The sequence below is a fragment of the Halyomorpha halys genome, unplaced genomic scaffold (assembly GCF_000696795.3).
Source record: "Halyomorpha halys isolate HHAL.00 unplaced genomic scaffold, Hhal_1.1 Scaffold315.1, whole genome shotgun sequence".
Classification (NCBI taxonomy): domain Eukaryota; kingdom Metazoa; phylum Arthropoda; class Insecta; order Hemiptera; family Pentatomidae; genus Halyomorpha; species Halyomorpha halys.
The window spans coordinates 350,005-366,878 of record NW_027105587.1 but is presented as its reverse complement, the minus strand read 5'-3'; the positions used below and the strand labels follow the sequence as shown (position 1 = coordinate 366,878).

The 16,874-nt window shown below is 30.5% G+C and overlaps 1 protein-coding gene across 4 annotated transcripts in view; it reads left to right on the top strand.

Moving 5' to 3' along the window:
• Gld (Glucose dehydrogenase) overlaps positions 1 to 16,874 on the top strand; it is a 313,323-nt gene that overhangs the window by 170,246 nt on the left and 126,203 nt on the right. The gene's annotated exons all lie outside the window — the stretch shown is intronic.

Genomic DNA, 16,874 nt, shown 5'->3' with positions numbered 1-16,874 from the left:
TGAATTGAATTATTCGGTCATTTAGTCCCTTATTATAATTTTATGAACAAGGGTCATATGTGATCTTTTAGCAAATTTATTTTGATTATAACTTTATTGAAATAAAAATTGGATTCATAAAATAAATACTAACTTTTTTATTTAATCAGAAGAGAACTTTATTATTTATTTAATGTAATTTACATCTGTACAAAATAATAAATACAATAAGTAAATATGTGGAATGTTTCAGTTACACTTGAAAATCTTGGGAAGGAACCACCAAGATTGATAGTACTTCAAGCATTAATTTAAATTAGAAGGTCCCGTGGCCATCTTCTATTCAAACGCCTCGGAGGATCATCTGAAATGAAAATACGCATATCTGTTTTGGGCCAAATCTGCAACGAATGGGATGTTGAGGTCTTTGTGGATGAGTTTACTTGTAACGTAATTAGGAGCATCTAGGATTTTACGTACGATTTTGGATTGGATGCTTATTATTAAGTTAATAATTACTAAGTTTTTATTATTTTTATCTGTTCATTAATATATTTTATTTTTAAATTATTGTTGGGTACTAGATTTTTTTAATTCATATATTTTTAAGAGGAAAAAAATAACGTCAGTTTTTTTTTCAATTATACATATTTTTTTATTCATGGTGCGAAGAGAGGCTACAACAAAAAACAAAAATAAAACAATCTAGGCCCTAAAACCAAACCTAAATGCTTTAGATGTGCCACTGAAAATTTGCAACGTAGAATAAACAATTGCATTCAATAATACATTTTTAAAATTTCCAAAATCATTCAAAAATCGTCATTGATATAAAATAATTTGGTAAGGGAACTAACTGCTCAGGAGGAACATGCTCAAAACATTTTGTGTAAGATTAAAAAATATATATATAAATCTAATCTTAAACAATTTTAAATATTCCGGGGATCTTAAGGATCGATTATAGTTCTTTGAGTTCTTCTACCTTCTGAATCAAATTATTAAAAATCTACTTCGTTTTATTTCTATCCAAGGTTAAATATAATGAATTGTAAAATAAGGGATAAAAGTCACTTTTATGTATTTTAAAGTAGATTCGGTTTACCTTCGGCTGACTCATCATCCTTACAAGTCCTTTTAGTCGATTTGGAGAAACTCATGGTATTTTTGTTGGAATGAGTTTTGATTCTTGAAGTTTCGGGCAAATAGTGAAGAAAAACACCGAGAAAAATCATTTCACCTCATCTAGCCTGGATTCGTAGACCCTTGCCGTCCATTATTTTTCGACCACAGTTCTGCTATGTTTTGGACAGCTGCTATTGTTCTAGCAAGATAAGAAGATAGCGGAAATAAAGATGGGCGCAGAACTTTCCTCCCGGTAGGGTTGAGTAAGCCAGCCCGGAACAGAGACCAACAATGACGACTACGGCGCTCTCTATGGCGACTCCACATTATTAGTTATTGACATTGCTTGCCTGATGCCGGGTGTCTTCTTGGAGTGAAAGGTCTGTCGCTGAGTCAAATCATAAGCAGAGTCACTGTTTGCCAAGTGTCATATAATAATTGTCGACAGACCTTCATTCCTGAGTGATTAGCTGATCTTACTTTCTATATATTGGATACTGTCGGATCCTATATTTTCTACTAAAAATTAATTTTGCAATATGCTAAGTCACTGAAATTTGGATATTTAATCTAGAATGGAATAGGAAACAGTAATTTTTAACGAACAGGAATTTTTTTTTTTTTTGACCTAGATAGGTCAATAGTTATTCTTCGTATAAGAATTTATTACTTTTATTTATCAACTTATAAAATTTTAAGTAGTAAGGGGAAGTACAGAGATTGAAAAAAAAAATCGAATTCGAGTTTTGAACCGAAATACACTATTTAAGGAACTCTGTCTTACAGAAGTCCAACTAGCCAAGTCTCGTAAAATGGTCCGTGTGTGATCAGCCTATCTCAAAAACGAAAAGTCGTTAGAAAATGAAATTAAATATTTATTTTAAGTATATGCCTGGGATATTAAGGCAATCTTTTCATTAAAATCGACTAACAGGAATTAGTGAAAATGTGTCTAGTGCTTATGTTTTATTTTATTTCTTTATTTTTATTGTTACATTAGTTAAAAGTTTTACTTATTTCATTTTATTCTTATTTCTTCATATTAATAGTTCGGTTATATTCATTTTATATCTTCTTCTGTTTATATACATATAGGGATTTTATTTATTTTTATGTAAAAAAATATGTTTTTCAATTATTTTTTTTTTTTTATAATTTTAGTATGAATGTCATCATGTTTCACTATTACTTATGGCCCAACGTTGTGCCAGATAGTAATATTTATCAGTTAATAAAATGATTTTATGATAAAAAAAAATTTTTCTGGATTTTTATGTATTTTTTTCAATTTTCTCAAAATCGGATGCAATAATTTTGATTAAATTCGTTATATCAATGTATAAAAATATGATCCTTAATATCAGCTAGGTCATATCCTGATTGAAAAAGTCTGAAAATGTTACGTTAATAAAATTTTAAAATACCTTCCTTCACAGTTCCTTTAATTTTATTTATTTTAAATAATTAACGTCATTATTAGGGAGCGGGTGGCTGAGTGGCAAGGCACTGTGTTACTAACTCCAAGGACCCGAGTTCGAATCCCAGATAATTATTTATTCTGATACTGCAGCCGTGAGTCATCTCTGTAGGTTTGAGAGCCCTCTGGGGTCCACCCAGCCCCATATAGTGGGTGGGTACCCGTCAAGCATGATTCTAAGCAAATCATTTCCTTGCACAACCGTTGGTCCAGTAACAGTGCTTCCTCACAAAATACTGCATCCTTGACCCGTGATGACCCAGAATAGATTTATTTTTTATACCTAAATCTTTTTAGTCAAAAAGTTTTTTTTTTTTTTTAATTATTTATTTAATGTAATTTACAACTGTACAAAATAATACAATAGGTAAATATGTTGTATGTTTCATATACACTTGAAAATCTTGGGAAGGAACCACCCATTGATGGTACTTCAAACATTAATTTAAATTAGAAGGTCCCGTGGCCATCTTCTTTTCAGACGCCTCAGAGGATTATCAGGGATTGTTAAGGATGAAAGATTAAGAATTAATGGGTTAGAATGGTTAAGGAGTTTGGAATGAAAAGACGCATATCTGTTTTGGGTCAAATCTGCAACGAATGGGGAGTTAAGGTCTTTGTGAATGAGTTTATTTGTGATGTAATAATGAGCATCAAGGATTTTACGTAGGATTTTGGATTGTAACGATTGGATGCGGGAAGAATTTTATGGTTTGGTGGAGCCCCAGAGCTCAATTCCATATGCCCAAATTGGTCTGATTTTTTGTAGTGTATACTAATTTTTTGTAGTGAATGGGAAGTTTAGAGGGTTTGTCAAGTAAGGGTTGTAGCAATCGGAATCTACGAGCAGTTTCTTGTCGTTTCAGTCTTGTGTGTGGAATCCAAGTAAGTCTCTTGTCAAGATGGAGTCCTAAGTATCGAATCTGTTCAACAGGCATTAGTGGTGTATTTAGAAAGGATGCTGTAGGACAGGATGGCAGAGGTTTACGACGGAGAGTAAAGGTGATCTGGTGGGATTTGTCAGGATTTATTTTGATTCTCCAGTTTTTACACCATTCTTCAATAGATGTTATGTGTGCCTGTTAAGTCAAAATGTAAATTTAAAACTTGTAATTTCCCTAATAGATAGAACCTTAAATTGAATCTTTACTAAAGTTAGTGGAAATTTACTTACCACTACTGTGAAGTACGCCCTCCGTAGGTAATGATGTAATTAAAAATTAAAGTTTCGTAAATAAAAACTGATATTTGATGTCACATCGGTGTATACAAGCACACCAGTGTAATGTTGCGTTGTATTTAATTTTATACCATATTATTTTCTATATTTAAAATATAACTATTATATATTTATTTACCCTAAGATAAACGATGTATCAGAATATATTTTAATACAGTTTGATTCTGCAATAATATCCAGACCTCTGGGTACAGGAACAAGTTCCCGACACGACATTGTTATCAGGCGATTACAACACGCTGGTTTTAGCCTCGCGTTCTGGCCAGCAGGAACTGTAGCTGACTCACCTCTCATTGTTATTCTCCTTACTGCATAATTAAGATAAAATATGTTTCAGACGAATTCAGTCAGTTAATATTTAATTACCAATTAAAACTTTTAATTTTATTAGATTTTCATTCATACTAAAATTTATGTCCTTAAACATCCCTATCAATATAATAATTTACGATAGTATAGTACAAAATTTGTGAAAAATAGAATTTAATATCAACTGTTTCTGTGACAAATACATTATAACGTATCAACGATAGGTTGGGATACAAAAATTAAGATTGTCTATGATGATGGCCGGATGGGCCGAAACGTTGGGCGTGTGATATGTTTTAATTAATAAGGTCGAGACTTTTTGGATAATTTTTGTTATTATTAATAGTCTCGAACAAGAAAATAAAAATATATATAAAATATTTTTGATATATGTAGCTTGAAATTTTCCCCAAAACAAGTGGGAACCAGCCACAGGCTCTCCGTGCAGAAATACAATTAGTACAAGAGCCGGGGAGAAAAAAAGGCAGTAATTTCACCCCAATTTTTGATTACTTAAATGAAAAATATTTATAATTAATAGTCTAAATTGATGATTCTGTCGAGTATAGGTAGGAGGAATAAAAATAGGCAGATGTTTCAAAACGTTAAAAAAAAAAAAAATTTTATTCGGAGATCTATATCTTGCAATTTACGTACAATGATATCCGATATATAGCTTTTTAGAAAGAAGCATTTCATAACAAAGGTTAGTGAATTTATTTTATGAAGCCTTTATCTCAAAAACCATTCAACAAAATAAATTCACAAATGTTGATTTCTAGTTGTTGGGATAAAAAGTTTGATTAATGAAAACATATATTTCAGGAATCATACGATGTGTACTGCCAAAACTCAAATCAAAGCTAGTTAAATGTACTATAAAGCAGTTTATAACGTTTACGAGCAGCAGTTTTTATTTTGGTATATGAAAATAAATTTTGCTCATATAATTTTGTCTGAATAAATATAAATGAATTTATTATAGCAAATATCATAAAAACTAATACTCCTACAAAGATAAACGTCATAAATTACTTTTAGTACATTAGCTTTAATTTGATTGCTAATGGTTTTTGAGATATAGATTTCTGAAAATAAATACACTTCTTCAAAATAACTTTAATAATTTTTCAATGCATTTTTTATGAAATGTTGCTTTTTAAAAAGCTGTATCTTGGGAACTATTAAACGTATAGTTCTATTACGGTTTATGTTTTAGAAAATTTACTCTACTTTAAATTTATGTTCTATTAGGTTTTATAGTTTTGTTGGTAGTTTTAAAGATATAGACCTCCAAATGAATATATATTTATTTAACGTTTAGAAACAGTCGCCATTTCTTATTTCCCCTACCTATACTTGGCAGACTGATCAATTTTGACTAGTAATTATGCATAGTTTTAATTACAGTAATCAGAAATTAGGATGAAATAGCTACTTTTTTTCTACTCTTGGGATCTTGTACTAAATTATTGTAGTACGTCATCCACATATATATTTAATAATAATAAAAAAAAAAAATTCTTAAAATTTCCTTATTTCTTTAGCGATCCTACAATTTCAATAACATTTTTATGGTATTATTTTATATTGTGGCGTTTACGAATTTATTTAACGATTACACCTGATCGTCACCAGCTTATCCATTGAAAGTAAGAACCTTGGTAATAATTTAATTTATTCTTTTGTATGTATTTCAAATATTTTACCATTAAAATTGACTTATAGATATAATATTAACAATTGCAATTTTATAATGCTGACACACGATTCCAACTTAAATATATCACACTGTATACTTAACTTATAAATTTTGTATTCTTATATTTCTTCTCTACTAGCAACAATTCTCGTTTTAGTGGTTTTCCGTCCGTTTTGGTGTAGTGTTCTTCTTATTTTGTGTATACGAACAATCTATATTTTCCAGAATTTTTCTTTTTTTCTTTTTTTATATTCTTCGCAATCTGAATACGAGCAAGACTCATACTCGTCAATACAATAATCCTAGCAGGAACAACCAGAAGATTTATAACCTCCTTTTTAGCTTTCGGTTTCACGTTCTTCGACTTCTTTTAAGTTAAAGTTTCGTCCTAATGAAGTTCTCGTATGAATATCGCCTTTATAACGGACTGTTAAATATATGTTAATGAATTAAAAATGTGAATCTGTTCTTCCAGGTATAGAAAGCGAGGAATTTCCGGGAACCATCCTCACTCAGGAGTGATCATTCCGTGACCTCGTTATTTAGCAACCGTGTATCCCGTAGTAAATAAATTCATTTAATAATTACAGGAACGGTCTGAATTACAATATATATATATACTTAATAAACACATAAAAGAAGAAAACTTCTAAATTCCAAAATTTCTTAGTGCATCTGAAAAATGTCTGAATAATAAATGTTGATAGATCATAAGAAGACTAAACGTTGTTGAATATGTTTCAATTTTTTTAATAGTATTAATTTACATGAAGTAGTATTTCTTACAATTGCCACTTTTTTAGATGTATTATAATTTTGTATTCATTGTAAACCATGATGTATTTGTAGAAATACTTTATTCAGCAACGCTGCCAAAATACATCAGGTTGCTAAAACAGCATACTTAACAAACTATGATTGGATATATAAACGCTAATATATGTATATTAAAAAAGATACAAAAAAATTTTTTATTTTTTGAAACAACAAGCAACTTCAACCTAAAGACAATGTATTTCAAATATATTTATTTTTTTATCTATATTTTTTCTCCTTCTTCTTTTCACACAAAGTTATATTACATTTTTCTTATTCATTCTTTCCCTTTTTTTTTCTCAAACCTGTCTACGCTATTTTCTCTAGTCCACTTCTTTATACCTCTCTTCTTCAGTTATCCGCTACACACCTTCAATACACTAATGCAATGCAAATTGAACGAACTTATAAATAAAAGAGAATATAGAAATAAATAAAATATAGCCACTACAGTAGAACAATTAAGAAACAAAAAAACAAGTTTAAAAGAAACTAATAAATAAATTTTAAAAACTAATAAACAAATTTAAAAACATATAAATAAGTTAAAATAAGAAAACTCACAAATAAATAGATTAAAATGCTGAAAAAATAGATAATTATGAGATGTCCTCAGAACATCATGCATGTAGTCTCAGATACTGTTAGTACAAGTAATTTTATTTTGAGAAATCTATATCTCAAAAACCATTCGACGTACAGGTGCCTATAAGCACTCAAATTAAAGCTAGTTTAATGAGCTATGAAGTAGTGTATGAAGTTTATCTTCGCAGGAGTAGTAGTTTTCATGATATTTGCTAAAATAAATGAATTTATAGTTGTTCGGACACATTTTCATGTGCCAAATTTATATTTATATGCGAATATCTTAAAAAACCATCCCTACGAAGATACGTGTCATAAACTACTCTATAGTAAGTTAAATTTCCTTTATTTTGAGTGCTGGTAGTTATATGTATGTCTTATGGTTCTAGACATATTTTTTCAAAAATCAAACATTTTATCAAACATTTATATAAGAGATAAAGGATATAAACTATTTTATGGTAAATTTAACTAGCTTTAATTTAAATGCTGGCTAACATCTGTACGTCTTATGGTTTCTGAAATAAAGTTTTTCATTAATCAAACTTAACGTCCGAACTATAAATCAATGTATTTTAGCACTATTATAAAAACTACTAAATTCCTACGAAGATAAAGGTCATAAATTACTTTATAGTACATTAAACTAGCTTATATAATATAGTATGAGTGCTAATAGACATCTATACGTCACATAGTTCCTGAGATAAAGATTTCTCATGATAAATACACTAACCACAAATCTTTCAGGACATTTTTATGAAATGTTGCTTTTTAAAAAGCTATATCTCGAGAACCATTGAACGTAAATAGCTCCATTATGGCTGACATTTCAGCAAATTTACTCTGCTGTAAATAATGTTCTCTTCGGTTTTCTAGTATTGTTTATAGTTTTAAAGATATAGAGCTCCGAATGAAAAATTTTTTTTAACGTTTTGTAACAGTTGCCATTTTTTATTCCCCCTACCTATAATATATTAATATATGACCTATAACTATTAAATAATCTTATTTTCTCCAATATAAATACAACGCCAAAAATAATCATAATATTTTTTTAAATAGTGTCTAAATTTTCTAATATTGTAATGAGATTTCAATAAAGTAAAGTCCTGTATAACTAAGTTGATAAATCCGGAGGACTATTTATATATATAGTATATCTGTATAACGTATAGAAGTAAGGAGATTGTGATAATGTTGATCCGTTATACACGTTTCTTAAGGTACTTTGAAGATAGTTTAAACGATTTCAATAATGAATTAATGATCTTATATTTTTTTTGGTAATTATAAGAGTTATTATAAATTAGAGTAGAGGGGTGTAGTAAAATTTATTATTTCGGATTAGGCATCATGATATACATTAAATATTACAGCTCATGAATATCATCCTTGAGGAAGGCCGGTAACTTCATAGGTACGAAGGTAAAGTGGATATAAATCTCTGACAGATTATGATCGCTATTACGTTTTATTGCTCAATGGAAATATCGGTAACATAAGGACTCCAATACAAATATATACGTGGGAGAGGGTGGCGCAGTGGTAAGGCACTGTGCCCCCAACTCCAAGGACCTGGGTTTAAATCCGGCTGTGGCAGATAATCATTTCCAATTTACTGTACTCATGGTTTCGAAAGCACTCGGTGTCAATCCAGCCTCATGAAGTGGGTTCTCTTAATTAGGTATAATGCTGGCAATCGAGCGTGATACTGACTAAATCACCACCTTGCATAACTCTTGGTCTAGTAACAGTGCTTCCTTACAAATTACTGCAACTCTTCATATACGGGTTGTAGTGGTACAGATTTATTTATTTTTTTAAATATTAACTTAAACTCACTACAGGTGTTTTTGTATAACCAATAACCCTTCTTTCTTCCAATGGTGAAAATGTCCTTTCATCATTATATCTTATTCCAACATTAGATTCTCGCATCGATATTAAAAATATTTGAAATATAGATGGACCATCGTTCTATGTCAATGAACTACGTAAGGGTTAACCCAACAGAAACACGATCGCCGTTACAACAGCCACTACAAATGAGCCTCATTAGCTTAAAGAGCCCTCGATTTTGAAAAATCGATATTATCCAACAATTCACCTTATCTAAACAATCGAACGCTAACGATAAGGCCGCTTACGCAAGATGTAAGAATGGTTGGAAAGAATATTTAGACATGAGTGAGTGACAGTATTGTTGGAACTATCAGGCACAATCCACCGTTGTACGATTGTTGCGGGAGAAAGGAACTGAGACAGGCTTTGGTAACGGTACCTGACACTCTGCAATACCTTCGGGAAGATGCCTTAATTGGTGGAGGGGTTCAGATTTCGATGGAAAATCAGCAGGTCGTCTTCGATGGTTGGTTGTGGGTACTGGAATGATATGGATAACTCTCAATTCGAAATCGAAAAGTTTTTAAAGAGTATTGACATACATATATACTGCAGGTCAGGTAATGAAGTACTTTATGAGGAAGTACTTTTACTAGACTCGAAGTTGTGCAAGAAGGTGATTTGGTCACAATCATGCTCAATCGCCTAATTTTTCTCCAATTAACGGAATAATAATAACTTTACGATGCTGGGTGGACCTTGGGCAGGCTCTAATTATTGAAAAGGTTGTCTACAAGCAACAAAGTATAATTATATAAATTATTTACTATTAATATAGTATAATAACTATTATTCTAGACTGTTGGGTTCTTCTATGGGGAACATATGAGGTTAGTGGTCTAAAATGCTACGAAGATCTTAGTTAATAAGCGCAACAACAAATACTATATATATTGGATTTCGAACATATCGAATATCGAACTTACGGGCGCATGCATTAAAGAGGATTTTGAATTAAAAACCTTTGAAACTTCCAGTTTAATCATTGTCAAAACTCGTGTTGGAACAAACCTATCATTTAATTAATACAAAGTTTACGGATGACAATCGGAAGACCAGTTCTGGTTCCTTAAACCTTATAATCGATATTTTTTATAGTTAATTATCTCAGTAAGGTTAAATACCAGTTTTGCGTGATGAGGATGCTAATTTATGTAAATTAAAAAACAGCGTACTATCAATTAATTAAATTAGTGCTTATGATAAGGTCTGTTAATCAAATCAGTCATCTTGTTATATCTTATTCAATCATCTGTAATCAACGAAATACTTCTCAGCTGAATTATTATGCGGTTCGTAACCCTGAAGGCCAGTTACCCTGGAGGTAATTTCATCTCACAAATCTAAGAATACAGAAGTATACATGGAAAAAAATATATACATCCATCAATATCTCTTGGTTACATTATCAGCTCTAGCATTGTGAAATAGAACCTGCATATAAAATTTTATAAATTATAAAAAAATAATTATAACAAATGCTTCAATAAATTTTTTTTATTTATTGATATTTACAACTGTATAAAAAATACAGCAAGTAAATTTGATTATAATGACATAATGATAATGATATGATACAGCATGTAGAGAAACTACCCAGTAGTAGAACTCTAAAAATATTTTACAATATAAGGTCACAAGGCCATCTTCTTTTCAGGCGCCTCGGAGGATTGCCAGGAATGGAAGAGGAAGCAAGATTTTGAAGGGTTTGGGTGGTTAGGGAGTTTATAATGGAAGGAATGATATCGGGTTCGGGCTAGATCGGTTATATAAGGAACATTTAGGTCTTTATGGATGGTAGTAACAAAATAAGGAGCCTTGAGGATTTTACGAAGGATTTTGGATTGTAAGGATTGGATACGAGAGGAATTCGAAGGTTTAGTGGAGCCCCAAAACTCAACTCCGTATGTCCAGATTGGCCTTATTATTGTCATGTAGATCAGTCTTTTGTAATGAGTTGGAAGTTTAGACCGTTTGTCTAGTTAGTGCTGTAATAGTCGGAATCAATTTTAAAAACTCGGCGTTTAGGCCCTGTCAGCTATTTCAATGAAGGTAAGACCAATATGATATTAAAGCCAAACTGGCTCTAAAGTTTTCTAAATGTTTGCAAAAATCGAGAAAAAAAAACTTCATAAAGTCTCACATCCATACAATCGATTTTATCGAAAAATTTTCAGTAACATCCCATGCATATACTAGCCTTAAACATGTTATTTCGGTTTCGTATGACTTTTATTCTTTAAGCTAGGCTGCTCACACACAGACCGTTTTTCGGTTATTTGGACTCGGAGGACTGAAAACGTGTATTTCGTCGATAACTGGAATTTTGGAAATTTTGCGTGATCGCAGTCTTCCCCCTTACTATATATTCCATATATGCGCAAGTGAAAGTAAAAAAGAAGTCTAATCAAAGGTTTTTTTGTTTTTTTTCATCTTAACTATTTTGCTTTTCACTATACATCTGCAAATCACGCAGGATATTCCGAGTGCAATTAGTGTAAGATATGTAATTAGTGGGTCCATTATAGTAAATATTCTACTGTATGGTCAAAAACTATGAATTAAAAATTCATATATGCAATAAGCCATGTCTGGGTGCAGCTAACTTAGTTTATGACACCTTCTTAATTTTGATAAGGATTTGTTGCCTGTAAAAAAAATAATAATAATTCCGAGTGCAATTAGTGTAAGATATGTAATTAGTGGGTCCATTATAGTAAATATTCTACTGTATGGTCAAAAACTATGAATTAAAAATTCATATATGCAATGAGCCATGTCTGGGTGCAGCTAACTTAGTTTATGACACCTTCTTAATTTTGATAAGGATTTGTTGCCTGTAAAAAAAATAATAATAATAAAATAAAACCCTTAAAAATACATACCAATTAATTTTACAATCAATTTTTTACCAAAGTATTTCCGTAGAAATAGACGGTCTCTATTGATTTATTTTATTTCATATTTATTTACTTATTTTATTTTACATATTATTATTCTCTTGTTCAATTTTTGGTATGAATGTGTTCAATTACCACTATTACTCATCTCTGAATTTTTTTGCAGATTATAATAATAATTATCAATAAATAAAGTAATTATTTAATAAAAAAAAATTTTTGGAAAATAGTCAATTTCTTGCAAAGAAACATTTTTTATTTTATTTTTGTCTTCTTTTTAATTATATATGTTTGTGTAAATCCATTAAAGTAGTTAGAATATAGACATTATTTACCGTTATTAAACAGGCTTGATGGGAAGGGGAAATTCCACACCGTCATGGCCAGGTTCAGAAATGACGTGATTAAATCTGTTCACTCATTATGATATGAAGGCATGGGGATTTGAAAAGGGGACGCTACTCAAAACATATCGTCAGCGATCTCATACAGCTTGTCTTGTGGTAGAATAATAGAAAATTAAAATTAAAATAAAAATAATTTGAATAATGAAAGGTTTTTAACTCAAGTTACATATAGCATATTGCGAGTAAATACCTCAAGATTGACGTTCAAAGCTGTGAATGCATTAGTTCATGCATCAGTAACCTCTTAAAACTATATAGATGCTCATAAACGTTTTTTATTATTTTTTTAAATACGTAAAATATACTAGGTTTTTCCGATCTGCTTGGTTGACAAATGATAGGCTTTTATATACAAATGAGGCCAGACTTAGGAATCTTTGGTATATTGTATTCAGTATGTAGTATACATTATGCAGTTAGTATGTAGGATACATTATGAAGTCAGTATGTAGAATACATCATGCAGTCAGTATGTAGGATACATCATGCAGTCAGTATGTAGTATACATTATGCAGTCAGGATGTAGTACACACTATACAGTCAGGATGTAGTACACACTATGCAGTCAGTATGTAGTATATTAATGTATGGTTTTAAATAACACTTTATTCTTTTTAATTCGGTTGGTAACATGGTTTACCATGATTAACTAATTTAATATTTTTTTTTTATTTTAACTTATTTATTGATATTTACAATTGTATTTAAAATGTAAGCAACAAGTAAAGTTGATGTTAGTTATACAATGACATGGTACAGACATGTGAAGAATCTCCCCGTTGATAGAACTCCCATTTCTCATAATATATAGATGTATTTATGTAAAATTTTCGAACATAAATTTCATTATTATTTAAAAACAGAAAATTATTCCGAACAAAAATTAGGTTTGGAACTTGTAGTTATAGTTCACAAATTAGTCTTGACAACTTTTTTCTTATGCCATAGTTACGTCCTATTATATAGCTATGCCACAATCTATAACATCATTAAATCTTTCTATTCGTTCACTGTACAGAAGACTGGCCAAATCATATTAGAATACATTTAATCCTAAATTATCATAATATACTCTAAGTATTGCGTTCTATAAGACTCATTCCTCTTGAACGTTTCCTAATGTTTCTAGCTTAGAAGAAGAATTAACGGAATATAAGGATAATGTCTGGGGTAGAATTCGTGTACCTTGGAATTTGAAGCGATATTAGAAGACAAAACTTTCAAGCAATTGTTTCGGACATATTTCATTTGGATCAAAAGTTATTAATTATCCAAGTTCTTTTAATTCCTCTGGATGTGAGTTTTTGGAGCTTTAAAAATTATTGTTGATTTTTTACGTAGGTAGGTAGGCAGGCCATATATCTGTATTTCAGTAAGATTTGTACTCAGCAAGCTATTGATAGATTAGCGCAATATTATTCATATTTTAAGATTAATATTTTTCATATTATTCTATAATGATACATTTTCCTGGCCTAAAAAAAACGCGAAAGTGAAATATTGAAATCAAATTATCAGCCATACTCTGCTGCTTTATAATAACAATTTTTTTCATATTTACGAACAAATACAACCTTTGCTTTGCATTTTATAAAACAATTAAATTGTATTTTAAGTTAGTAAAAACCTATCTTGAAAAATTGTTGAAAATCGATTTTTTTAAGGCAACGCTTGTACGGAATGCTGCTATCAAAAGTTTGGGCTGGAAATTTATTTTCTTAATGAGCCTATATCTCGAAAACCTAATAGTTGATTTAAAAAATAAAAAATAGTTTTGAAGATATATATTACTTATCTACCCATACCTCACTGGAATGCACCTGATACCTGAACCATAGTGTACAAACATAGTATGCATTTCACACCCCTTCTTCCACCTTAGACTACGCCCATGACAAAAAGTCGATCACAACACACTTATAAATATCCTTAATGCTCCTTTCTCTGCCACAAATCAAATCATCCATCAGGACCTCAATGTTCCATATATTGCCAATTTGGCCAGAACCAGACACCAATTCTTCCATAATAACCTTCTAGCCACCCAAACCTACTTGTTTTTTACCTGGCTTCTCCTTCGTTACCTAATAATCCTCCTAGGCGTCTGAAAAGAAGATGGCCTCGAGATCTTCTCCTCTAGAAATGTTATTGGAGTCCTCTCAATGGGTAGATTCTCCACATGTTTGTATCATGTCATTTTATAACTAATAGCAAATTTACTTATATATATTTTATACAGTTCTAACAATAAATAAATTATATAAAAAAAAATAATAATAATTGGAAGTGGCCGAAGAAATGTAGAAAAAAATATTTCAAGAAAAAACCTACTTTTGAAAAACTATAGTTTGTTGGATAGTTTAAAAAAAACAAAACAACAACCTGTGAAATTAGGTTTCCGGCTCACAAATATTGTTTGATGGGAGAACTAATTACGGTGAATTCGTTTATAGGTAATTATATTGAGAAACCACATTCATCAACATGATTATAAACATTTAATTTTGAGGGTTTTTTCATACTTTCCACTACTGCCCTCACAGAAAATAGAACATTCCAAAATTCCTTTAATTATTGTTGGCACCCATCACAAAAAACATGCAGATTATCTACATTGTAGGTCGAAACGTTGGCAAACTATAAATAGTTGGAAACTATTTTTGTTCTCTTGATCTATGAATCCTGTGAGGTTAAAATTTCCCATAAGAATAACACAATTATGAAGTCTATTCGGTTTGGATTGGTAAGAGCTCTCCCGCATCCTGTCATTGCTACGGATGAAAACGATTTCCTCATAGAAACGTCAGATCTCTATTACGCGAAGGATGCACGGAAAGGCAATAGCGATAGAACTGATGAAAGCGAGGGCGTGAGCCTTGTTCCGGAACCAGTTGCGTCTTCATTAGGAGAACGCTATCAACCTAGCCTCATTTCCATACCGCATTAGAGATCAAAGGATTCTTTTGGAGTACAGAGCAAACAATATATATATTGATAACGTTTTTACCGACTATGATATGTATTTTTGTGGTTCTTGAGGATCGGTCAATAAAGAACTGCGGGAAATCTTATTTTGAAACCACGAAACAGTATCTAAAACGAAGGGTATATAAACAAAAATATAGTTGGACCTCAGCAACAAAAAAATATAACAAACCTGGCCACACTGCTCTCACAACACATTTCAGACAAACAAGTCAATTTTAAGTTTTTGGACAAATATATGAGAATAATGATTTTCCACCTATCGTAATTACATTTCATAAGGTTGATATGTTGCGACAGTTCCCTCTCAAGGTGTATACATGTGACAGTTAATGCAATTATTAGTCCACTTGCATTATAGTACAAGAGCCCAAGAGGAGAAAAAAGGCAGTTATCTCACCCAAATTTTTGATTACTTTAATGAAAACTATGTATAATTAATAGTAAAAATTGATGAGTCTGCCAAGTATAGGTAGGGGGAATAAAAATGGCGGCTGTTTCAAAGCGATAAAAAAAAACCTAATTTTTCATTCGAAGCTCTATATATTAAAAAGTAGGAACAACACAAGAAAACCTAAGAGAACGTCATTTAAAGAAGAGTAAATTTGATAAAAAAAAAAAAAAGTTTTCGAGATATAGCTTTTTAAAATGCAACATTTCATAAAAATGTGTATGGGACGTACTGAAAGATCAGTAGTTAGTGAATTTATTTTGAAAAATGTATATCTCAAAAACTATTTGACGTACAGATGTCTATTAGCACTCAAATTAAAGCTAGTTTAATGAGCTATAAAGAAGTTTATGATGTTTATCTTTGTAGGAGTAATAGTTTAAACGAAATTTGCTAAAATAATTGATTTATAGTTGTTCGGAGGAATTTTCATGTGCCAAATTTATATTCATATGAGAATATCATAAAAAATACTACTCCTACGAAGATAAGCTTCATAAACTACTTTATAGTAAGTTAAATTTTCTTTATTTTGGGTTTTAGCAGACATATGTGCATCTTATGGATCTAGAGATATATTTTTTCAAATATCCAGCATTTTATACGAACAACTAGAAATTAACATTTTGTGAGTTTATTTTTTCAAATATCATAAAAACTACTAGTCCTACAAAGATAAACGTTATTAACTATTTTATAGTAAATTTAACTAGTTTTAATTTTGAACGCTAGTAGACGTCTGTACTTTCTTCTGTTTCTGAAATAAAGTTTTTCATAAATCAAATTTATTGTCCGAACAACTATAAATCAATTTATATTAGCAAATATCATGAAAACTATTCCTACGAAGGTAAAGGTCATTAACCTCTGTATAGTTCATTAAACTAGCTTTTATTTGAGTGCTAATAGACATCTGTACGTCACATAGTTCCTGAGATATAGATTTCTCAAAATAAATTAACTAACTACTAATCTTTCAGTAGATTTTTAAG